This window comes from Myotis myotis, unplaced genomic scaffold (assembly GCF_014108235.1).
Source record: "Myotis myotis isolate mMyoMyo1 unplaced genomic scaffold, mMyoMyo1.p scaffold_m19_p_6, whole genome shotgun sequence".
In the NCBI taxonomy this organism is placed as follows: domain Eukaryota; kingdom Metazoa; phylum Chordata; class Mammalia; order Chiroptera; family Vespertilionidae; genus Myotis; species Myotis myotis.
In genome coordinates, this window is record NW_023416368.1 from 52,894,162 (window position 1) to 52,919,471 (window position 25,310).

Genomic DNA, 25,310 nt, shown 5'->3' on the forward strand with positions numbered 1-25,310 from the left:
AACACCTTTCTTGTACTGAAATTATTTAAATTCTGGAAATGTTAAAATTAATGCTTTCCTGAGTTTTATATGTTTAGCCATTTTTTTAGTTTTATATTTTACTTAGCAGAGGAGAACTCAACAAAATTCTGCAAAGTGTTCCTTTAAATTGCAATTGGCTGTGATTATATTTACAATGCTTGCTTTCTCATCAGTTAGATGCATTAAATACTATTGTGTCAAACTGTTATTGCTGGCATTTCAATATAAGCATGAGGTCGAGAAGAATAGAGAACACCAAATAAATTTCTCAGCAGGAATCTTAGCTTCCCTTCTCCTATATGTTCATACTTCTGATTTCCAAGCATAAAAAAAGGAAATCACATAGGCAGATATGATTGTCCGAATATTGCTATTATCTTTGCTCATGGCTTTAAGAACACTAAAAGTGTATTACTCTATAACATAGTGGATAATTTGTATAGTAGAGGCTGACTATAAGTCTTCTTGGTTTATATAAAGAGAATAATCTTAAAATAAGTTATAGTTTAAGTCCTGAACTTACCTTCTCTCTGAATCCTTGATTATATAATTCTCTTACAGGAAAATAAACTGCCATGACATCTCATTTCCAGAGCTCTCACTGACTACTGTGCTTTCCAAACTTAGATGTCTGAATGTCTTTAAAAATGTTTAATCATCATAATGCATAAAACAATGTGGGGCAGTCTGACATTGTTTGTCTTTGTGTGGTTGGAAAAAAATACATAAATAAATTGTTTGTATAGTGCTGAAAATGGAGGTTGGGATTAAATTGACCTAAGGTTAATGATAGGATGAAGATCAACTGTCAAATAGCAAGCAGATGCTATAGCCTTGGCAATAATTAATGTTGAACAATGACTGGAGTTCAGATTCTTGTAATGAGAGATGAGATGCTGCTCTGACTGCCCAGAGGTCAATGTTACTTGGTTTCCTACCGTTAGGGGTAAATAAGGAGGACTTCCTAGTAAAAACAATGTAACTGGACACAATGAGCCTGCAGTGACCCAGGGCTCATGGGAGACATGGTTAGTATATATAAAGAGTTTATAAAATATGCAGCAGCCAGTGTCTTATGGAACCTGAGTGAGGGGTGGTGTGGAGAGCCTGTGGAGCTAGGGAGGTATTTATCTAACTGTGGAAAACAGACCAAGATTACGGTTTCAGAATCCCATATGTTGACTATTTTCCTGTCATTCCAATGAATCTTTTTCTCAAATCCTTCATTTTCTGAATGGCACCATTCTTCCCTTAATAGATCATCAGTTGTCCTTGCTCTAATAATGTAGTACATTAATATATCATTAAAGCAGCAGATGTACACGAGTACTACATGATCAGAACAAAGCACTCTGGCAGTGGGGTAGTTCATGGAAGATGGCTCCACCTGGGGCAAAACAGGTCCAGAAGCAGAGTCAGCTCAATGATAGGAAAGGTGAGTCCATGGCACACGCTTGTTGGCACCTAACATTTGGCTCCGGCTATAGGTCGTGACCTGAGTGTAATGCGCATTCCTGTTTCTGGTGGGCTATTGAATCCTCATGAAAACCCTTGGACAGGATGAGTCTTATTTCTGAAAAAGAAACAGAGTGGAATGAAAGCTGTCTATGACCGAAGTGAATTGTACAACACCGTTTTGTTTCTAAGAAGGCAAATGCACCTGTCAGGGTGGCACTTGCTGACACCGAATGGCAGCTGTATTTGCTTCTCCTGCCACCTCACTACAAACATCACCGTTTTCTCTCAACACTTGATCAAGTCCTTTAACCTGGGACAGGTGCTTTCAGAATCAAACATTTGATCTGTAAGTAAAGAGAACAAGGTCTAAAGATGCTCAATACCTCCAGGAAGAAAAAAAAAGTTAGAGAAAAGCAATACACTTAATCTAAGATGGTCATACGTTCTTGTTGTTGTTTTCTGCAAGAAACTTTACTGTTTCCATTTGGTCCAAGGCATGGGGGCGGGCTCCAGGGTCTTTAAAAGAATGCTTGGTGGCTGCAGGGAGAGGCTCAGGCAGAAGCCAGCCACCAGGCAGAAGCAAAGATGCAGAGAGGCCCCTCTAAGGCCTCTGGGCTTCAGAGACTCCTACTTGTGCTTGAAAGTGAGCCTTTCTTTTTTCTTTATTTAGGAAAGGGAATAATTTTTTTAAAGTTTTTAATTTTTTTGATTTTGAGAGAGACATTGATTTATTGTTCCACTTATTTATGCATTCATTGGTTGATTCTTGTATGTTCCTTGATAGGGGATCAAACCTGCAACCATGGCATATGGGGGACGACACTCTAATCAGCTGAGCTACCTGGCCAGGGTGGAGGGTGAGACTTTCAAAGAGATACGTGCCCAGCACAGCCTGGGGGCCGGCCAGTCGGCAGAGGTTAGTCAGGTGGTCACCCATTTTCTTGATGGGTTTCACCTCCTCATCCAGGAAGTGGTTCTGCAAGAAGTCACAGAGATGAGGTCTGGGCAGGCAAAACTCAGGGCATGCATATCCGAAAGGGCTGGTTCAGGTTCTTCTCCCGGCCATGCTGGCTTCTATGGTGTCCTGAGATTCACTCCACTCACCCTGGGAAGTCTTCTGGATGTCCTGGAAGAGGGTCTGTCCACCGCTCTGGGTTAGCATCTTTAAGAGATGTGTGGGGACCCTTGCGCTTCTCACTTCTCCTTGGCCAATTCCAGGGAGAAGTGGCCCACACCCTCCAGAGCCACATCAGGGAGGTTGAAATAGAAGCTCAGAGAGAGGTAGGTGGGGGAGGCCCACAGGTGCAGGTTGGCCAGGTGATTGATGGTGACCTCTGCTTTGGTGAAATACTTCTGATGAATTTGGGAGCTCATGCTTGCTTGGCAATAAGGAGGTAAGTTAAAAAAAACATAGTCTGGTCTCAGAGGCCAAGGATGGCTGAGATGATTCCAAAGGTTGAGACTGAAAATGAGGCTGGAGGGTGGTCAGAGGCAGAAGGAAGGGGCGACTCTCAGTCTTTTTCGTCCAAACACTGTTGAAGCAAGAGATCGGTCTGGGTGAAGGATGGTCATATGTTAGTTCTGCCACAACTGGCCCAGAGAAATGGTGCCCACATGGGAGCAAACCTGGAGGACTTCAGTACTTGCTTAGTGCACTTTCAGATGAAGAGGGGTTTTTTCCTGTAATGTTTTGTTTATCATCATCTTCATTCTCTTGATAATTGGTTTAGGGATTCAGGATATGGGGAGGGTTGGACCCGCAGAGCATTCAGATCCCACGTGGGTATGTTGATAGGTTCACCTGCAGATAGAGCCATGGCCGGCGCCGTGATCAGGGTTGGAGTTTTTATGGCAAAACCCCAGTCACATTGTTGCCATCGCTGTGCAGAAATCAGAGTCTTGTTCACTTTCACCCTTTATAGCTTGGCCAGCAAAAAATCTAAGGAAACGGACGGCATATTTATAATAACTCAAAGGCAGGCTGGATATAAGCAGCAATTGATGCGAAGATTTCCATGAATCAAGGTGTGGGGGAAGAAGGGGTAATATTTTCTAGGTGGTGACCTCTTCTATTTGAATGAGCCTGAGAGAAAGGGTTAATGATTTAAATTCCTTCTCTTTTTAGATCCTCTCACAGCAGGAAAGTTACCCAGCCGCTCCCCTTTCCCAACCCAAAGCAATAATCACTCTTCCTAAGAGCCTGCAGCAGTGGCCAACACCTTGAGAAAAGAGCCCCAATTTAGAAAATGGCATTGACAGGGCGTTTTCTCTGGCACTTTAAAGAAGGATGTGGGAGTGTCCAAAGGGAGAAGCATATATACTTGCTAATGTGATTTTATAATAATTGTTGTGAATCCTTGTCACATGACTTTTCCTAGACTCTTGGTATGAGATGTTTGTTAACCAAGTGACCATTTTCTAAGCGGCTGACGTAGATGAACAGATGGATCTGTCCATTAATGGACTGACTATCTCTTAAGAGAATGCCAGCTATGCCAGGAGAAAGTGGTGGAAGGTGAGCACTGCAGTTGTCTTACTAATTCTAGTTTCTTGCCTGGAAATTACAGAGCAAAATACACGAGTTTTATGCCTGAAGGAGAAAGAACTTTGAGCAAGACTCACTGCAAAATGCTAACAACCTTAAATCGGAGACAGAGAAACAGGCTTGTAAGAGCAATTATCCCCCACATGAACTTGGGTCCTGTCGTGTTTGTATTTACCAGTGACCTTGCCACTGTCACTTTAGTACTGGATGATATGAGAAGCGATTGAGTGTCATCTTTTACATTTCACCAGAGAAGACTCAGTCCCCACAAGGCCTGATATATCCAATCCCTAAGGTATTATACATTAATTCACTGATTTTGAATATTTTATAAAATACACCCATCAAAAGGGCTAGAAGCATATATTCATCAATTAAAAATTAAACAATCAAGACAACACAACACACACACACACACACACACACACACACAACCATGCCATCAATTACCATGAATGTGCCATCAAAGGAGACCAAGGAAAGATCAACACCTTACATCAGGCCTTCAAGTAAAATACATTTATCTGCCCACTTAATAAATGCTTTTTTGACATGTAAGAGCCCGTTTCTATGTGGTCCTGCAGCAAAAGAAATTTACACATACACACTATGTGCTCTCTCAGAGCTCACAGTTTAAGATTCTCAGACAACTGAGCAGAGCCCAAGGAGGGCTCCCAGGCATGCTATATTAATAGAAAGTTACTTTTAAAATATAACAAATTAATATGGGCGACTTTGCGGGGGGGGGGGGGTTCTTAAATCACAATCCACACTGTATGAGTATGCAATGACTGGCAGGTATTTCTGAGGGGAGTGCAAATTGTTTCCAACTTCCTAGGGCAGTTTGTCAGACTTGAAGCCTTGAAATTTTTTATTCCTTTTGGCCCAGAAATTCTACTTACAGGATTTTATTTTAAAGGAATAGTCATGGAGATTGCCAAGATTTAGCAACAAGAATATTCATTTCAGCATTGTTCACAAGAGCCCAAATTTGTAAAGTTTTCAAAAATACAGGATTATTTCCATCTATTATGGAACAGTCATACTGTGGAAACCAATCAATTTCATAACAAAATAATGAGGAACAGCTAATAGATTTTAAGGTGAAAGAGGTATGCTGCAGAACAATATTGCTGAATCACCCTTTTTGGTTAAAAAAATGTATACACACAAATATACATGCATACTTTAGCAGAAGACTACTCTAGCAAGGAAACACATCCAAAGATAATAATAATGATCTCTGTGCGATAATATTATAGGTGATTTCCATTTTATTTTTGCTTATTTGCATTGTCTTCATTTCTAAATTGATATTTAAAACTAGTCAAAATGTAGTAAGATGGGTGAAAACAAGTGTCAGTATGGCTGGGGATCAAACATGGTGACAGAAGGACTTTGGGTGGTTAGCACACAATGATGTACACAGATGCTGTATTGTAAAGTTGTACACCTGAAACTTATATAATGTCATTAACCAATGCAACTCCCATACATTTAATAAAAATATAAACAAACAAAAAAGGCATTTTCTCCATACACAGTACACTTTATGGAAATTTCATAAAATGGAACTAGTGCTATATAAAAACATGGAAGTCTCACTTTCTGTTCAAAATTAATTTAAATCCCCTTCCTCCTCCAGTGAAAAAAACCTTCGTCAAGAATCCTACACCATCAGAGCTGGGGGGCTGAATGCAGGGAGCGGGTTTGCTCCGCGGCCACGGGGCAGCACCCCTTCGCCACCACCGTCCCTTGTAAGTGCCTGGCGAACCCCCACTGTTTACCTGCGTGGGAACCTCTGTGAGAGACCTGGTGGCTTCTCCTCCGTTATTCAAACATTTGCTGCTATTATAATGTAAAGTCTCCTTTATATTCTGTCTATAATCCCGTAACAAGGTCACCCCAGAGTCTGTTAAGTGGCGGAGCTGTAAAACACGGGAGCTTCGGCACAGAACTTCAGACGCGCTGAATCTCAGTTGAGGAGGCCAAACAACCAACAGGATGCTCTCTATTTATTCAAGAGAGAGCACTTCAAAATATTAGAGAAAATGCCGGGGAAAATAAAAAGCAGTTCTAAAGCAAATATACATTACAACATTTGCAGATTTATGCACTCTAAGAGTGCATTCCCCCTCCCGCACACACTTTTTATATCCGGTCCTCTGGGGAAAGCAGGCTTGAATTATGCAGGTTTGGAATGACACGGGGTCTTCAGGAATACATTCCTTGCATAAAATGTAACCATCTTGCACAGGGGGCGGTGGGGTGGGGTAAGAGTGGTGGTGGCAGAATAGAGGGCAGAGGGGGTGCTGAAAAGAGGGCGACATGAGTGTAGGGTTTTAGAAGCCTACTCAGCTCAGAGGGTGAATTGCAGGGGAGAGAAGCCGGGATCTGGGAGACGACAGCAAAGGGCAAGAAGGGATTCTGAGTGGCTTTGTGTAGACCAGGGGGCCTACCTTGCATAACCTGCAAGACATGATTCTTCTTGACAAGAGAAGAAGAGCAGTGGAGACGTGCGTGGAAAGACTCTTATTTACTGAATCGTGGTTTTCCGTCTTTTTATTGCTCCAAACTGAAAAATTTTAACTCTGAAAGCAATGCATGCTTTAAAAAAATAAGTTCAAATAATGAGGAAGTATTTTAAATAGAAAGTGAGAAGTTCACCATCCAACAACTTCCCTGCCTCTCACCATTAAATTCGAGTCCTTAACCATTTAGTTAGGACCTTCTGGACATTAGTGGACTCTTGCTCAACAAAAGTGCCATCTCTCTCTAATGACCCTAGGCAGATGTTTTAAACATTTTTTTCTACATTTGCAGGATCAATTTTGTAGGCAGGGTTTACTGCACCCTATAATCTGTGCATTAGGAGTAGAATGTAGGTGAAGTGGGTTTTTTTCCTTTTTATTGAGTTTATTGGATTTATTCTTTTTCTTGGTACAGATGGAGAGAAAATAAAATGATTTATCCTAGAAAAGACAAAAGAAAGAGACAATTTAGTAGGTTTCAAATGAAAATGTACTAGTATCTTGAAAGAGGCGAGTGGTAGTTCAGATAATCCAAAATTTATGAACAATATTGAAATGTATATTTTCCCAGTTGACTTGGCTAATTTTATAATGACTTTGCATTCTCCTGCATGTTGAGAATATACTAGCTGAGCCCGAAAAGGAAGTGGTGCTGTGGTGATGTGTAGCATGACATGGGTATTTAACCCAGGATTTTTTTTTTAATTCCATGAGGTGGATAATTAAGAGCTAACTATCCATGAAGAGATATTACATAACAATTCTTCAATCCCAGGAAAGACAGAGTGGGGTGAAGGAGGAAGAGAGGAGGGGAGTGAGAAAGCAGAGGGGATGAGCCAGCTGTTGTACTTCTTTATATTTGTGGGGTTCAAATTCTCTGTCATCTCTGCTGAGGGTCTTTCCTGTCCTTTTAAAGAAGACGCGCAAAGTCTTTCCAAGCCAGTTAGTGACATCTCTGTTTTCTCTCTGCTCTCTCCTTTCCTTCTCCCACGGTATCCAACACTGCTTCAAACTCACCATATTCCTTCAGCTGTGTTAATATCTTCCATCGGGTTACTATACTCAACACGATGACTTGGCCCATCTCTGCACCATACAATATATATCGATTGTGTTGTTTAGCTCTTGGAGGACAAGTTCATTTTCCTTCATTCCCAATACCAGGTTCTTTGGGGGCACATTTCCCTATAGCTGTCCCGTGCTTACCATCTTATTCCTATTTTACAGTCACTTAAGAGCAGAGTCAAAGGTCACGGGAAAAAAGTTACTGGGTGTACTGTTTGAACCACCGCAGTTAGACATTATTAGTGTTTCACAGAACGCATCAGAGAAATCCAAGTCTTTATAAAATTCTATGTCTATTTACACCTCTCACAGCAGTTGTCTTGCCCAAGAGAGGAAGTCGTTTCCTATTTACACATAGTGAAGGGCACCTTCGGGAAATTTCCTCTGGGGCCCAGAATGTAATCTCAGCACTAGGTTAGTACTTTTATTTGGGTGGCTCCTGGACCTAAATAAGGACAGAATACTCTCTCCACCGTCACTTCCATAATTGCTGTGAAAAGCGTATCTGGCGGGCTTGCTGCAGAAACCCAGTGGCGTTAGATCTGCTACTTGAAAACAGAGACGCCCAGTCCCACCCACTCCAGCCCCAGCTATTAGATCCGGTCACCACGGAGCTGAGCAGGGCAAAGGCTGGTTTCTCTTTGCCTTTTTCTCTTGCTTCTTGTTCTTCCACTGCTTCCATTACCTTCCCACAATTAACCCGGGCTTTTCCCTTCCTTTCCTCCTCTCTTTTCATGTTCTCAAAGGACAGGCTAACTTTCAAAGCCTTTCTTTCTTTCCTCACTCCATCCACATCCCCTCAGCTACTCAAATGCACAAAGTTCACCCTCCAGCTGCTAAGAAGACAGTGCAAAATTCACAGCTGAGAATGGAGGCCCGGAAGCCAGGCCTTCTGCGACGGAATCCCAGCTGCCTATGAGAGTTATTTAATTGGGGTGCCTCAGTTTCCACATCTGTACAATGGGGGTCATGCTAATAGTCCTTACCCATAGGGTTATTATGAAAACCAAAGGAGTTAATACATGTAAATGCTTAGAAATGTTGCTTACTTAACACATGTTTGCTGGGGGCCAAGGGGGTATGGCACCCAAATACGCCACAGATGGATAAGGATGAACAGGAAAGTGAAAATGGATCCTATTCTACACTTTGTCCCACCAATTCAAGGTGGGGGCTTGGCTGCATGCCCATTTTTTTCTTGTAAAACACCTGTATATCCAACCCTGGGTCTGCTCTTATGTAAGCGGAACTCGATCCAGATGTATTCGCTCATTTTCTTATTTCCATTTGCTCAGATTTGCTACCATTTACTTTTTGCAGAGCGAAAAACCTGGTCTCTTTTGTGAAGAAATGTGCCTGGCCAGTTTTTAAATAGTGTTTATATTAGCGACTACTTGTTTATGCCCAGGAGATCTATAAGCTACATGACTGCCCTTGCGTCATAAAATTCAAGTCCCAAGGTAAGGGCGAGAAAAATGCCAGAATAGCATGGGAGAGAAAAAAGTAAACATCACCAACCCCCCAGGACTCCCCCCTCCCATATTCACTCTTTAATTACAGAGCTGTACTTATGTACCCAGTTAGGTAATTACATGTGTAGACGTCTTGTCTCCTCTAGATCATAAGCTGGTGTCTGTTCCGTATTATGCACTCCGGCGCTCAGAACCGTGCCGCTCTGCTCACCCAGGGGCGTATCGGCACAGTTTGCTGACAGACTGAGGTTGTTTACCTATGTTAAGCTAGCTTTATAAATATAGAGTCTGTCAAATTTACAAGTTTTAAATGACAAAAATTAAAGGAAAGAATTGAAGGAAAATGAGAGTGGTTTGCATTTTTCTAATTATATTTTCTACAGAAAGATCTGAGAGTCATTTTTAAGCATACTTTTGTTTTCATATGCACGTAGAAGGGTTAGATATATGTATAGTATAGGTGGCATGTATATATAAGGTATTTATATATGTGAGGTATATGTACACACACACACACGCACACCACATATACACATATACTATGACCTAACATGTGAATTAAGCTGTTGTCAGTTCTCCCACAGGAGAAAATCATGTATAACCAAAATTACCTTAGGAAATTGCATGTATCACTTGGGGCTCCATGCTTTAAAACTTAAAACTAAGATTTAGCTTCTTTTGTTTCTATTTACATTCTTTCTGTGGCCTTACTCTCTTTGGACATTGGAATCTAAAGTCTAGTTTGAAAGGGGGTTCAGGTAATGGGGTCATTTTTTCCCTTTTTTTATAAACTGAGATTCATGAAAACTAAATGCTTTTAAATGCAACTTCATGGATTAGTTTACACTCCATCTCTACTCAGTGATCCTGACTGATAGAATGTCTTTATTCAAGACCCTCTGCTGAAGAACACCCTTGTACTAGTCAGGGTTCCCCAGAGGAACAGAGCCAATAGAAGATGTGGAGATTTATTATAAGGACTTGGTTCCCATGATGATGGAGACTGAGAGGGTCACAGTGTGCTGTCTGTAAGCTGGAGGCCCAGGAGAGCCAGCGGTACAGTTCCAACCCAAACCAGAGGCCTAAGAATGGGAGGGGGAACTGGCATCGGGGTGGGTGCTGGTGTAAGTCTTAGGCTGAGTCTGAAGTCTGACAACTAGGAGCACAGGTGTCCCAGGCAGGGGAAGATGGGTGTCCCAACTTAAGCCAAGAGAGCAAATTCACTGCCCCTCTGACTTTTTGTTCTATTCAGGCCCACCCACATTGGTGAGGATGATCTTCTCACTCAGTCTACTGATTCAAATGCTAATCTCTTCTGGAAACACAAGTACAGACACACCCAGAAATACTGTCTTAGCAGCTATCTGGGCATCCCTTAGCTCAGTCCAGTTAACACATAAAATTAATCATTACAGCCCAGCCAGTGTGGCTCAGTGGTTGAGCATCAACCTTGAACCAGGAGGTCACGGTTCAATTTCCAGTCAGGGCACATGGTTGTGGATCTCAGTGTGGGGCTTGCATAAGGCAGTCAATCAATGATTTTCTCTCATCTTTGATGTTTCTATCTCCCTTCTCCTCTCCTTTCCTTTCTCTGAAGTCAATAAAAATATATTTAAAAAATTAAACATTACACCCTCAAAACTAAAATCATTATTAAAAGTTCTTTCCAATTTTGCAGAGAGATTTTTGTTTTGCTGCATGACTTTCAGACATGCCCAAGACTTGTATCATTTCCGTAGGAAAAGAGACATGGATATTTCAAGGGCAGACTGTAGTTAGGGCTGTGTCTGTGCTATGGTGTCTCCATATTGACCTGCCTGGGAACAGGACTTAGGATCTCAGTTTCATTGACATCCTATATTAACCAAGTGACTTTATATATGCTCAGGGTCACAGTGGGAGCTCTCAGTGTAGGATGATGGGTGGCTCAGCTCGACCCATTTCTTGTTTCTGAAAAATAATTCTAAGCTCAAAATCGATAGCTACAAGTCAATTGGGTTATATTCATACAAGGGCAGCCCAATTTCCTTCTATGCTATTTCTTTAGAAAATCAAAAATAAGTTGCTATGCGTCATCACCAAGCACAGGCAAATTGGTGTGATAATTACAAAAGAACATATCTCTTGAGCAAGACCTGTTGCCCGCTTATTTTTCCTAATTTAGTAATTTTGATAATCTTTCATAATTTAGTAGGGCAGAAATTACCCAAAAGATTACTAGCAAATTATATCACTGACTTTCTAGCAGAGGCAAATGGAAAATTTTAAATTTTTACTAGATATGGGGTTACCAATTGGAAATTACTGAGGAACCAAGGGAAACCTATGTACCTGTTCCAAGCAGAGAGATTATAATAAAATAATTTTGACATTTAAAAAAAGAGAATCAGTTACATGGCTGACGTCAAACAAAACAAGATTCTGCCTAGTTCTTACTCCCAAGGAGTCCCTTAGAACTCACTACATATTTTATAAATAATTGAGGTATTAAGATTGTTTTGAATAGTGAGGTTACCTGTCATTGCAGGTTATTTTTAAAAAATTGATATTTATATCTAAATTAGATTAATGTGATATTAAATTTTGTTTCTATGGACATATATGTAAGAGTCAAGCTGAGAACAACATGGGCCATTGTGCCTGACCCAATTTAATAGGGAAACACATGAGAAAGAGTTAGGCATCTCCAAGTCACCAATACTAGCTAAATATATTACTGCTTCATTTCTGAGCAGAAATGAGGAGTCCTTTGCGTATACAATGACCTGTAAGATTAGAGGATGAAAAAAGAATCCTTGCCCATGAAAAGAGCACTCAATGACTTGCCGAATAATAAAACTGCCCGCTGTGATAATCAATCCTAAGGGCCTTCCAGACACTTACTCATTTTCTCTTAATTTCCAAATAAATTTTTGGTGAGCACCTCCTGGCTGCTAAGTGCTATGGGAGATAAGTGATTCAGTGGAAAGTGACTCAAATGCTCATCCTGTCTGCAGTGTGCCCTCTCTGACGTCAATAGGAGGGCCACGCACCTGCTCCAATCACTATGACCCAAGAAGAAAGTGTTAAGTCTACTTTGGTAGAGTTGCAGAACAGTGGTCTTCCACTTGTGCTGCTGTGGGAGTTTGAAGGGATGAGAGGTCATATTTTAATGGAGTTAAAGCATTAAGTCATCTAGGTGGATCACCAAATTGACAGGGGTTAGATTAGTGTATGGGTAAGTTGTTATCACTGTCTATTATCTTCAGTAGTGGTTTCTAAAGATTTTTTTATTCTACAGGCCAAGAGTAAATACCATTCTGAGTAGCAACTCCCAAGTATGTGCATTTATATTTTGTTTAATACATGTATTGCTGTATTAGCACATTACATACATCCTGACATACACAAAATATCTATATATACAAAAGCCTAAGTGACCATCCGACTATTTGGCCGTTCGACCGTTAGACCATTTGACTGTTCAACTGGTAGCTATGATGCACAATGACCACCAGAGGGCAGACACTCAATGCACAGGCATGGAAACATGGAACAGACTGATGAATCTCAGAGGGAAGGAGGAGGGGGAAGGGTGGGAAGAGATTAACCAATATCTTATATGCATACTAGAGGCCCAGTGCATGAATCTGTGCACCGGTGGGGTCCCTTGGCCTGGCCTGCGGGGATCAGGCCAAAACCAGCAATCTGACATCCCCCGAGAGGTCCCAGATTGCAAGAGAGTTCAGGCCAGGCTGAAGGACCCCACCGGTGCACAAATCTGTGCACCAGGTCTCTAGTATATGTATATTTAATCCTCACCCAAAGATATATTTGATCTTGGAGAGAGAGTGAAACATCAAAACATCAATGTGAGAGAGAAACATCAATCAGTTACCTCCTGTATATACCCCCACCAGGGTATGTTCCCTGACTGGGTATGTTCCCTGACTGAGAATCAAACCCACAACCTTTTGATGCATGGGATGATGTTCTAACCAACTGAGCCACCCAGACAGGGCCAGAAAATACATATTTTTAAAGGATGAGCTAAGTTTGAAGTAAATAATATTTGAAAATATTTATCAATTTTTTTAGGGCATAAAACTTTTTTTCATGAGAATGCTAATTTTAATCAACATACTGTGCTAGTATATGTTACATTATTTTTGAAAATTGTAGTTCAGCATCTTGTGATGCAGAAATTCAAAGGTCTCCTTCTGAGTTCAGTTTGTTTTGCCATTGGTTTTAATGGCTGTCATCATTGACAGAAGACATTCCACAGACACAATATAAAACCAACAGGTGCACCTCAAGTGACATTTAGGTGTATGGCGGCAGATGCACCTCTACATTTCTGGTAGTCTTCTTGGTTTTCAGTTTGGTTCAAATAATTTCTTGTTGGATCCTATTTGATCATCCTTGTTTGTATCTAGTGGTGTGACTGGGGGAACCTTGTTCGGGAAACATGAAGATCAACTCTGCCTTTACCTTGTTCCGTTTTGCTTGCCTTCGTGAGACCTTCAATCAGAAGGCTGTTTTTCCCCCCTTTGTAATATTTTTAAGTCATTTGTATATTTTGAGAGAGCTGGTTTACATAAAATTAGATACTATGATGTCTGCGTCCACATGTTGCCAGGCAATGGGAGAAGACGAGGAGTGGGCTGCCACAGTCAATCCTCCCCACCCCCCACCAGGTATAAATCCCCTGCTCCTCCTTAGCAATGTCCCAAACGGCCAGGGGGCCTGACCATCGGACATCTCTACTGAGTGCTGGTGCTGCTGTCAGTCCATACAATGAATATTCATAATGCATATTCCCCTTATTTTTAACACAATCAACGTGTACATGTTCTAATATTTTCTCCTCACACCCCAGTGATTGCATTGAGAATCCCACGAGGTGCACATCACACCTGATTTGGAGACCTTCAAACTAGAAGACAGGCTCTCCGCTCCCCCAGGGAGGCAGGGGGCCGGGGAGGGACCAGACATCCCTGGATGGAGCCCTGAAGCGATGCTCTTTCTTTAGCAAATAAAACTCCAGGTGACTACAAGGCCAGGTGATCATTATGTTGCAACTGCACCTTTTTGTTTTCTTGTGGACCTTCTTGACAACAAATCAGATTTACTCTGTGCGATGCTCCAAGTCTCTCAGTCTTCTTAAATCTGTGCCGGTAGATTCATTAGATTGACGGAATAGAGCTCTCCTCCCTCCACAAACCAAAAAGTGCAACACAGAACAGGAGGCTCCTCTTTGTTCATTGTCAGCATTAGGAGCCTGATAAACAGTTTTCATCCTAAATGCCAAATATCTGTGTTTGTAGATGTGTCAAAACAGATGTTCCGCATTGTTCTTTTCTTCCTTCTCAGACTCAAAATGAAACACTGCCCTCCCTAGGGTTTCCCTCATTCCGGGGACAGCCCCCAGGGCCCAGTCTTGGGGCCTTGATAATAATAGCCCTAGTCCCTCCTGCTCTTTCACCGCCAGAGAGCTGCTGCCTTGCCCCCTCGATGCCAGCTGTGTCCTCAGCTCTCCTAACGCCATCAGGTAGAAAGTAGAATTTCGACTGGCCTGAGAAGGTTGGTGTGACCCGAAACGCCCAATTCAGCTCTGAGTTCAATTAGATTAGTTGTTTGGCATCTTCCAAATGGGCACAACACCTAAATCCATGATTACTAACCATTTGGTCACCAACCCCCTTTGAGGATATATGTAACATTTAATCAGGAAAAATGCTCCAACATAAATTACGTATAGAATTTCAAAGGGGGGGTAGTTTATATCCCACCTGAAGTTCATCTTAAAGTGTTGTTGTTTTTTAAGAGAAACTAAATTCATGTCCTTCAACCAAACTCATAGTGGAACTGATTGTTTTAGGTTTCTAATTTTTATTGCAGTTTTTCCCCCAATGGCTTAGCTTTGAACAGTTATACAATGTTTATGGTATGTCTATTTATACTTCCTTAAACAGCCAAGGACTGTTCATTATGGCATAATGTTTATCCTTAAAGACATAGTTATAAAGGCCCCTGCTTTATAATTTGGTTGTCACTGAAGTCTGTGGCCTCTCTCCTCGTCTTCCTCACTAAGAGAACCCTGATTTTGTTGGGGTGGCAATGAGCCCAGCTGAAAATCTACATTTCCTATTCTCCCTGTGGACAGAAGTGGCCATGTGGCTAGCTTATTGCCAACACTGATTTAAGGAATGTTCCTTAAAAGAGGCTGACTCAGCTGGGATGTGCTGTTTTGCCTCCCCAGTCCTCAACTATTCTTTCTTTTTCCTGCCCAGAATACAGATGTAAAGGGTGGAGCTCCTATAGCCATATTATAGCCATGAGGCAACCTTGGGAGCAGAAGCCATGCTCTCTGCAGATGGCAGATTAGAGAGTGAGAAGGACATGAGAAATGCTTATACCTTTGAAGCTTCTAACTAGCCCCAGACCTCCTTCCTTTGGACCTCTGGTCTTCCAGTTACATGATCAAAAAAGAAACCCTGACCTTTGACAAATAAATAAACAAGTAGGTATCTGCACACACACACACACACACACACACACACACACACACACACACCACATTTCTTAATACAAACCTCTTCTGTTATGTATTTTTTTGTTATGAATGTTAAATAGCAAATTCTTCCTCTTAAAAAAAACTGATCATTTCAGCAAATTCAGCAGTCCTTTGAAAATAAGTTACCGAACAACCTATTTGTAAATTATTATCAAAAATATGTACTGGTGTTTAGCGTATAATAGCACATTCTTGCAAAAATTCCCAGCTTAGAAGTACTAATGTCCCTTGATGTCTCCTCCCAATTCCCTCTTCCCCAAAACCTACTTTCTAAGAATAAGCACTGGCATCAGTTTCCTGCTGTAACAAATTACTGCAAAGGTAGCGGCTTAAAAAAACAACTCCACAAGTGTATTATCTACAGTTCTGGAGGTTGGAATAACAAAATGAGCCTCACTGAGCAGATAGCAAGGTGCCGCTGAGTTCCTTTCTGGAGGTTCCAGGGGAGAATTCATTTCCTTGACTCTTCTAGCTTCTGCCCACATGCCTTGGCTCCCTTCCAAATCAAAGCCAGCAATGGCTGGTGGAGTCTTTCTCACATCGCATGACCCTGACATTGACTCTCTGGCCTCCCTCTATCAAGTATGAGGACCCTTGTGATTACACTTGGATCAACTGCATAATTCAGAATAATCTCCCTACCTCAATATCCTTAATTTAATTTTAAAAAGTTCATTTTGCCATATATTCACCAGTTCTGGGAAGTTTTCTATAGAAAAAAAGAAAACCAAAAAAAGGGGGGGGGGAGGGGAGATAGAAGATTCTAGGCATCCCTTCTAAGGCTAACTGAATTGAAAAATGAAAGTGGGAATTTCAAGAAAAACATCTAATCTGTTTACATTGTTGTAGATGAATGTGATACTTTTACAAAGCAGTCGATATTCAGTTGTGTTCAGTTTAGCTCTGTTGGAAACACTGGGATCTCTCTGCATGGGCATTCATGGTTATTTTACTGTTTAACACCCATCCCTCTTACCAACAGCATTTGAATTCCCTTTACAGAATTACAACTTCCCAATGAATAAAGTTTATTGGGATTAAAACAGGTGCCCTGCCCACCTCTCAGCTAGGGGTGGCCATGTGACCCAAGCCAGGCCCATTACTAGTAAATGCTTCCTCTCCAAAATCTACATTTTGATCGGTGCTATGCACTAAATATTTATGTCCCCACTTCTAAATTCATATGCAGAAGCCCTACCCCTAAATGTGATGGTATTTGGAAGTTGGGCCTTTGGGAGGTGATTAAATTTAGACTAGACCAGTGATGGCGAACCTTTTGAGCTCGGCGTGTCAGCATTTTGAAAAACCCTAACTTAACTCTGGTGCCGTGTCACATATAGAAATTTTTTGATATTTGCAACCATAGTAAAACAAAGACATATTTTTTTATATTTATTTTCTATATTTAAATGCCATTTAACAAAGAAAAATCAACCAAAAAAATGAGTTCGCGTGTCACCTCTGACACGCGTGTCATAGGTTCACCATCACTGGACTAGACCATGAGATTGGGTCCTCATGATGGGATTAGTGGCGTTATAAACAGAGAGAGAGAGAGAGAAAGAGAGAGAGAATGAGAGAGAGAGAGAGACCCTTGTCTCAGGCCCACATACCAAGGGAAGTCCATGTGAAGGCATAGTGGGAAGGTGGCTGTCCACAAGCCAGGAAGAATGCCCTCACCAGGAACAGGATTCACTAGCACCTAGATCTCAGATTTCCCAATCTCCAGAACTGTAAGAAACACATCTCTGTTTAAACTACCCCGTCCATGGCATTTTGTTATGGAAGCCAGAGTAGCCCAAGACACAAAGTGACATTTCAACTGAAATGGCTGATGTTCATGTAATATTGTGACAACGCTAAGAAGATTAAAAACAGGGGAGTATTCAGTGAAATATAAAACAAAACCTGTAAAAAAAACTGAAGCAAATGTCCAAAATTTGAAAAAAAAAAAACAGGACCTGTCAATCCTGCAGTGTGAGATAAGAGCTATTCGCTGAGCTCTTGCTTTTCTCATTGGGGCGAAAAGGTCAGGGCAGACCTAGGAGTCACTTGGGTGTTTTGAGAACATTGCGAGAACCTCAGCTATATGCTCACGACTGAACCTGGAGGAGGTGCTCACCCACCTCTGTAATCTGTAGCCAGGCCAGTGGTGGTGAACCAGTGGCTTGAGTCAGTATCTGAGGGATTTGATAACTATCTGATAAAACAACAACAAAAGTAAAGGGGATGCATCCCTCAGAGCTCTTGGTTGTAAATACCAGAAACTCCACTTGGCTTGCCTTGAGCATGAAAGGGGGATAATGTGAAAGATATTAGGGGGCCTTGCCAAATAGAGGGAGAAGGGAGACCACAAAGCCCCAGAAGGCAATGGAGGCCAGAAGAGGCCATGGGGACCTTGAACACTAGAGTCAAGGCCTTGACCTCTGTATCCCCGATCTCTGCCCCTGGCTTCATCTTTCAGACCAGCTTTCCCTAGTTATCAGCCTGTTTCACTAGAAAAGGAAGGGCTTTCTCTCCAGCCCTAGCTCCACTTGGAAACTCCTGGAGAAGGCCTCTGATTGGTTTAGTTGCCACGGCCTCTGAGAGCCATCATGAAAGACAGTACATAATACTTGAAGATGAGCCACAGTCCAGCTCCTACGACAGCAATGGAAAAGTCAGGGCTCTATGAGAAATTCGCCCTGGAACCACATGGTTGTTCCAGTGCGAACTGTCCGGAGACAGGACAGTTCCTTCCAAAGAGTGGGGAACTTGTTATCAAAAGAAGCAATAAGCAGTACTAACTAGGTAGACAAAAACCATAGAGGTTCAACTATGCCCTCATAGGGGGGCAAATATGCCAAGGAGTGCCTTTGGGTATTCACCAGGCCTGCTGGAGGGAAGGGTCTGAATACCATTTGGTTTCGGGAACTAACATCCCATCAAAAGGGAAGACAAATGAAACGGGGTTTATTCACCAAATAGTGCTATAGTTTGCGATGAGCAAAGATGGCTTATTCCCAGTGTTTGGCTGCTCTGTGACTTTCTCGAGACTCTGACATTTTCTTCCTCTGTGCATGTGGAGGCCCTTCTAAATTTGGCTTTGCAACATCCCTTCTGGAGGAGAGAGCGGAGAACTGGACACTTGCCTCCAATGTGGATTCCTTTGTAAGCTGCATTCTAGAGGGAATACGGCGTGCGTTACCAGAGTTTAAATGTATGAGTGTGTAGAGCTACACTTTGAAAATGTTTAAAATGCAGGGAGGTGTGTGTGTGCATGCATATATGTGAAAACTCTTTCTTAAAATGAAAGATAAATTGGGGGGGGGGCTGAGTAACCTAATATCTCAACTATTTATAAGGAAGAAAGTATACTTATTAAATTTGACTTCTAATGTTTATCTCTCCTGCATCATGAAAATGTTGATCTCATTAATCCTAGTAGTTGGCCAATGATAGCAATTTCAAAATAATCCCTTGACAATTGACAGCCCTGCCAACTATTTCTATAGTTATTAAAATATTCCTCTTCTCAGGGTATAAGTATATATCACCGCATTTTTTTCAAAGTTTCATTTCCTCACTCTTTATAAACTAGTGAAAGTAATCTTTTTCTATTCTTTACATTTTTACTATTGCTATAAATATGTATTACTTAGGCCTATCCACTAAAAGTGTATCATTTTTCTCAACAAGGTTAGTTTTGTAGTAAATAACAAAGGAGTATAGGTAGATGCATCTATAGGTAAAACTTACCACCTTTGAGTTCCCCCAAAAGCAGACCCGCAGGTAAGGATGGACCGGGGTAGTTTATCTGGTGATCCCAGGAAGCCCACAGGATGGAGTGGGCAAAGGGAGAGAAGAAAAGGAGAAAAGTCAAAGAGGTTGTGTTAACGAGCCTTAGGGCCTCTGGGGCTCGTGCCCACTGGGGTCTCCTACGAAGCCGTGTAGAACATACCCAGCACGAATCCACTGAAGGGCAGGGAAGCAGGAGCACCTCTCTTCTTACTCTTGAACTTTTGGTTAAAGGTTGACCTTGAAGGCACCAATCCCAGCACTTGTGGGCTGAGCAGGGCCTGAGGCAGTGAAGCAGAGAATAACTGCACTCCAGGTAGGAGGCTGTTGGTGTGCATGGAAATGTTTACTGCGGCCCCAGGGGAGCTGAGAGGTGAACTGGGGACAGGAGCAGAGTATTGGAAGTGATTGCCATGTTCCCTCCTTGCTCTGACCAGATCCTCCCACGCCTACCTTGAGTTTCTTGTGCTACTGACAGTTCAAGGTTGTGACTGGCTGCAATAAAAAAAAAAAAAAAAAAAAGATTGAAAATAACAATTTGTAAGACAAGCCACAGTCTTGACTACTGCAGCTGGTCCCAAGGCCATCATCTATACTCATTATCTCTCTCCTTTCCTACCTATTCCAGAGGTCCCCTACCCTTACTAGTCTAAGTGGCTTGCTCAGTAGGATGGCCAGATTGTCATCTCTGAGCAGTTGAGCCCTGATTACCTTGCCCGTGTTAGGCCCTGGTTATCACCAGACATAGAAGCACTAAAGGGTACCCCAGGGAAGCCCCCAAATTTCAGACATCTTCCTCCATGTCCCCATTATGATGTAGTAACTCCAACTCTTCAAGATAATTGGAGTCAATCATCCCCACCAGTATAGTAGTTTCCATTTTTGCCTGCTGATCTATTAAGATGAAGATCTCAACATCATCTGGTGGTAGTCATTGGTTTAGATGCAGTGGAACCATTACTACATCCCTAGTGGAAATATCCCTCTCTGTACACACACACATCCTGAGACCTAGGCCTTGAACAGGAAGAGAGTAAAGCTATAAGGATTAAAACCACAATTTCCACTAATAGGTCGCTGGGAGTATGGTGCATTGGACCAATCCCACGTGTATCCTTTAGTTACCATTCCTGTGTGTTCTAGACATTGGGGACATAGCACACCTAGTGACTATATGTAGTGATCCTTTGTTCTTATCCTTAAGAAGAGTGACCCAACTATGCAAGGTGTCATCCCTAAACTGATGCTGAGTCTTTAGGAGGCTATTCAGATACTATCTCAAGCCCCCCCAAAACCAACAGCTCTACTAAATGGGTCAGAGTAGTATTCTCAAGGGTGCTATTTTTTTTAAATATATTTTATTGATTTTTTACAGAGAGGAAGGGAGAGGAATAGAGAGTTAGAAACATCGATGAGAGAGAAACATCGATCAGCTGCCTCCTGCACACCCCCTACTGGGGATGTGCCCGCAACCAAGGTACATGCCCTTGACCGGAATCGAACGTGGGACCTTTCGGTCCACAGGCCGACGCTCTATCCACTGAGTCAAACCAGTCAGGGCAGGTGCTATTATCTTTACCTCAACAATCCAAAGTAGCTCATCAAGTGCTGTGCCTCTTTCTTATTGGTAATAAATGCAATGCAGCCTTTTAGATGGGGTGTCCCCAATCTTTGGGCCCCTACAACATTCCCTGATGTGGCAGGCTTCAGATTCTTTGTACAGTTTATCTCTCACCCTCCAGCACGACGCATGTTACTCAAGCAACCAGCATACTTGCTCCTTCTTAAAAACCAGGTCCAGTTATCATGCTCTCATTAATATTGTGGGCCAGTATGTCAAGATGATCAGGTCCCTGCAGACCAATGTTGCAACAGAAAGGAGGAGTGTTAACATAGCCTTAGGACCAGGTGGTGAATGATGAATAGAGTGCATTTGCTATGACAACAGCCTTTGGCACTTAGCAGAAGGCTATCACCAAAGCAGTTTGCATTCACAGGAGAGAGAACTGGACATGCAGCATCATATTCCTGAGCCTTGGCTTTCTTACAGTATGGTGGCCTTGGGATGGGTGGCCACCTTACATGGTGGCTCTAGCCTACAAGGGCAAATGTCCCCGTGAATAGAGAAGCTGTATCACCTCTTCTGACTGAACCTTGGATATCACAGAGCATCACTTCTGTTGGTCAAGAAGGTAAAGTCCAGCCCAGATTTAAGCGGAGGCAAATTAGACTCCCATCTCTTGGTGGGGGAACGGGTAAGGTTTCATTGTAGAAGAGCCATTGAGATGAGGGGTATCACCGCCACCATCTTCAGAAAAGAAAATCTGTCACTTTTCACAGCATAGATAACTCAGGCTATGCTGGGACTTATCCCTAGTTTCTGGAATTGAGGCAGCGAGGGGAAATGAGGACAGCCTTCGAGGCATCTGCTTCAGAGGAGAATGCTGTAGGGCCTCTGTGCAATTGGAAGCTGTTCTCTTCCACTAATAGGGTGAAGGAGACTTCTGCTAGCCTGTATGGTTCAGGGAAATCTAGGTGGTCAAGGTTCTCTACCTACATGCCCTTAGTCCAGTTCTCAGGGCCCATTTCCTCCCTGCCAGGGCTTTGGCTTTTGCATAAGATGCCTGCCTGGCCTGACCTTCAATCTGCATTGCAGTTCTGTTACCCTCACAAAGAACTCCGGCATGATTTTTCAGAAGTGTGCCTCTGGCTTCAAGAAATGGAGATCTCCAAGGAGCTTCCTGGCTTTCATTCCCATGTTCTAAATTGATGGGTGGATGATGTAAACCTACCATTCTCTTTCCTCAGTGCTTCTGGCCAGTGAACCAAAGCCAGACACCTCTTCAGTTCCTATGCTTATCATGCCCCTCTATCTGTCTGACATTGCACTGTTGCATAAGCCACGCTTCTCCTTTCCTCTTTACCTCATCCCGGCACTCCACTGGTGAAAGTTTTGGCAATTGTGATGTACAAAGTGTCAGGGTCTATCACCACCAACTTACCATCAGCCATGCTGTCTCGGTTGCCTCCGTATCATGGAGAATATATTTCCTACGGCTGCTTTCACTACCAGTCGTCTTAGTTTCCGTTCCTCCAAAACTAGAGCTTAAGACAAGGTCTTGGGTGCAAGGGAATTTATTTTGGAGGATATTCCGGGAAGCATAAGCAAGAGAGTGTAGAAAGTGAGAGCACAAAAAGAGAAAATCCAACTGATGAATGGGTTTCTCTCATGGGGACTTCTGAGGAACCTACAGGATGCCTCATAATAGTCCCACCAAACTATGGGAAAGTTGGCTATTCATGCACTGGTTCCCATTGTTCATGAGTGAGAGGTGTTAAATTCCCAGCAATTACAGGAGACCTTCCTTATGTGAGGGCTGAGTGAGCGCTTGTGGTCCTGGAGGACATCCTCAGTCAGAGGAGCAGAATGATGCCGGTGCTTGAGTGGACAGTGGCTGGCACACTGAGGCAACGTCCACTGCAGCCACAGAGGGAGCCAAGGGGACATGGGCCAGGGTAGCAAGAGTGTTTGCTTGCCCTACTTTTCAGTCATTTATGTGAGAAAATCAGGAACATGGTGGATTGAACATATGCTTTCACCACACCTCCATCCTGATGCCTGTCTAAAATAACTGAAAAGGAATTTTAAGGTTTGTTTTTTTATAAAACTTGAAGGATACAGAGAACAGAAGAGGCAGCAGCAGACGAGAGCTAGCAACAAAATGTTGGAAGACAGAGGGCAGACAGATGAGTGGTAACAGAGTTAATAGAACAGCAAGAACGTTTTCTGTGGAAACAGAAGCAAGTGGGAACCCTGGAAAAGCTCAGAAGCAGGATGGAGTTTTACCTCTGGAAAAAGTACTGGAATGAGATCCTCAGAATCCCTCTCATGTTCTGTTGTGGGCACCACCCCAGCTGGCAACAGGAAGTTTAATTTCTGGGAAAATGGAACCAGAAAGTCTTCTGATTGGATGATAACAGGGTTGCTAGAGGATGAGTAACTGAAAAAGGAAGCTTAGGTAAAGTCTATATACCACATACTGAATCGTGAGACCTTCCTCCTGCTTCCCTCACAGTGCCAGGGCACTGGCGGCTTGATTTTTATTCCCCAGACAGGAGAGCTTAGAAGATTCACCTCTGATGAAACCAACTGGTTGAAGAAAAGACTTACATACTGACATTGGAAGTCCCCTGATGAAATGATTAGGTGCCTGACTGATTGTTCTACAGTAAATAGTAGCAACTGACAGGCACTGCAAATATATACAGAGCTTTCAATCAGCCTTTTTAAGTGCCTCATTCTTAAATATGAAGATAATCCAATATCACCAGGGAAGTCTCTAACATAAACTATAGAGATTAAAACAAATAAATGATCGCCCCCCACCGGCGTGGCTCAGCGTGTAGAGCGTCGGCCTGCGGACTGAAGGGTCCCGGGTTCGATTCCCAGTCGGGGCACATGCCTGGGTTGTGGGCTCGATCCCCGGTAGGGGGTGTGCAGGAAGCAGCCGATCCATGACTCTCTCTCATTATGGATGTTTCTCTCTCTCTCTCCCTCCTCCTTATTCTCTGAAATCAATAAAAATAAAATAAAAAAAAATAAATGATCAAAAGTAGGGTAACTTGGAGTAAACAAACACAATGCAGTCAAGAGAAGAATATTTAAACAAACCTATTAATGACCTTAGAAATATAGGATGCAATATATTGCATTGATAAAATAAGAATGTGATGTTAAATAAAAAGGAACATTTAGAGAATAAAAAATATTAAAAAGTCATTTGTTATCTAAAACTCAAATTGCACTAGGTACACATATTTTATCTGGAAATATTAGTATATGGATCAAGGAACCCCCAAATTATATCTCCAGCCCAGATCTTTCACCAAAACTCCAGAAATGTATAACTGTCTATGCTACATCTCCACTTCCATGGCCAATAGGGATTTCAAACTCAACACGACCCAAGCTGTGCTCCTGATATTCTCCATCCCCAGACCTGCTCTACTCACTGCTTTCCCCAATCCTGGCTGATGGCAATGCCTTCCTTCCAGTTGATCAGGACAAAACCTTAGAAGCATTATTTTCTTTTTTCTTTCTCTTGCATCTCACATCTATCAGTCAAGAGGCCCTGTTGGTTTAACCTTGAAAAGGCATCCAGATTTCAACCATTCCTCATCAGCTTCACTCCACTATCATCCTGCAAACCATCATCATTTCTTGCTTTCAATCTCCTCTTAGCTCATTTCCATTCTTCCCCCTTATCTACTCTATGACTATTCTCATTATAGAAACTAAAGGGATTCTTTTAAAATGCAAATCAGATGTTCCTCTTCTGCTTCACCATCTCCAAAGCTCACTCTCATGCAGAATAAAATCAAACTCTTTCAATGGCCTTCAAGGTCCTACATAGCCAAACCAGCATGATCCTTATAGACATTTTTTGACAGAAGTTTATATAAAATATGTTTCCCTGTAGAACTCGTTTCTTATTTTTAAAAACCCTAAATACCTAACTACTGGGTATTTATGAATAAACTATTTCAGCAAATTAAATATTATGAGGTAATGCTTGATAGCATGCCTGGCACATGGTAGATGCTTCATATGTATGTTTTAAACACTCCTCATTCTCTCTTCCTTAAAATGTACTACTTATTTAATCTGACATCTTTCTCCGAGGAGCTCTTGGCTCAGCCTACCTCAGCAGGTTTAAAGCTATTACTCCATTCATTCAACTTGTGAAGTAGAGAGTTAGCAACTGCTATTGCCCTCATTTTGTGGAAAGGGAAATGGAGTTACATGTAAGTCAACGTGATTTGCCCTAACTTTTACGTGTCATTGTCACAGGTTTTCATTCCATCAACTCTTGGTACCTTAAAGC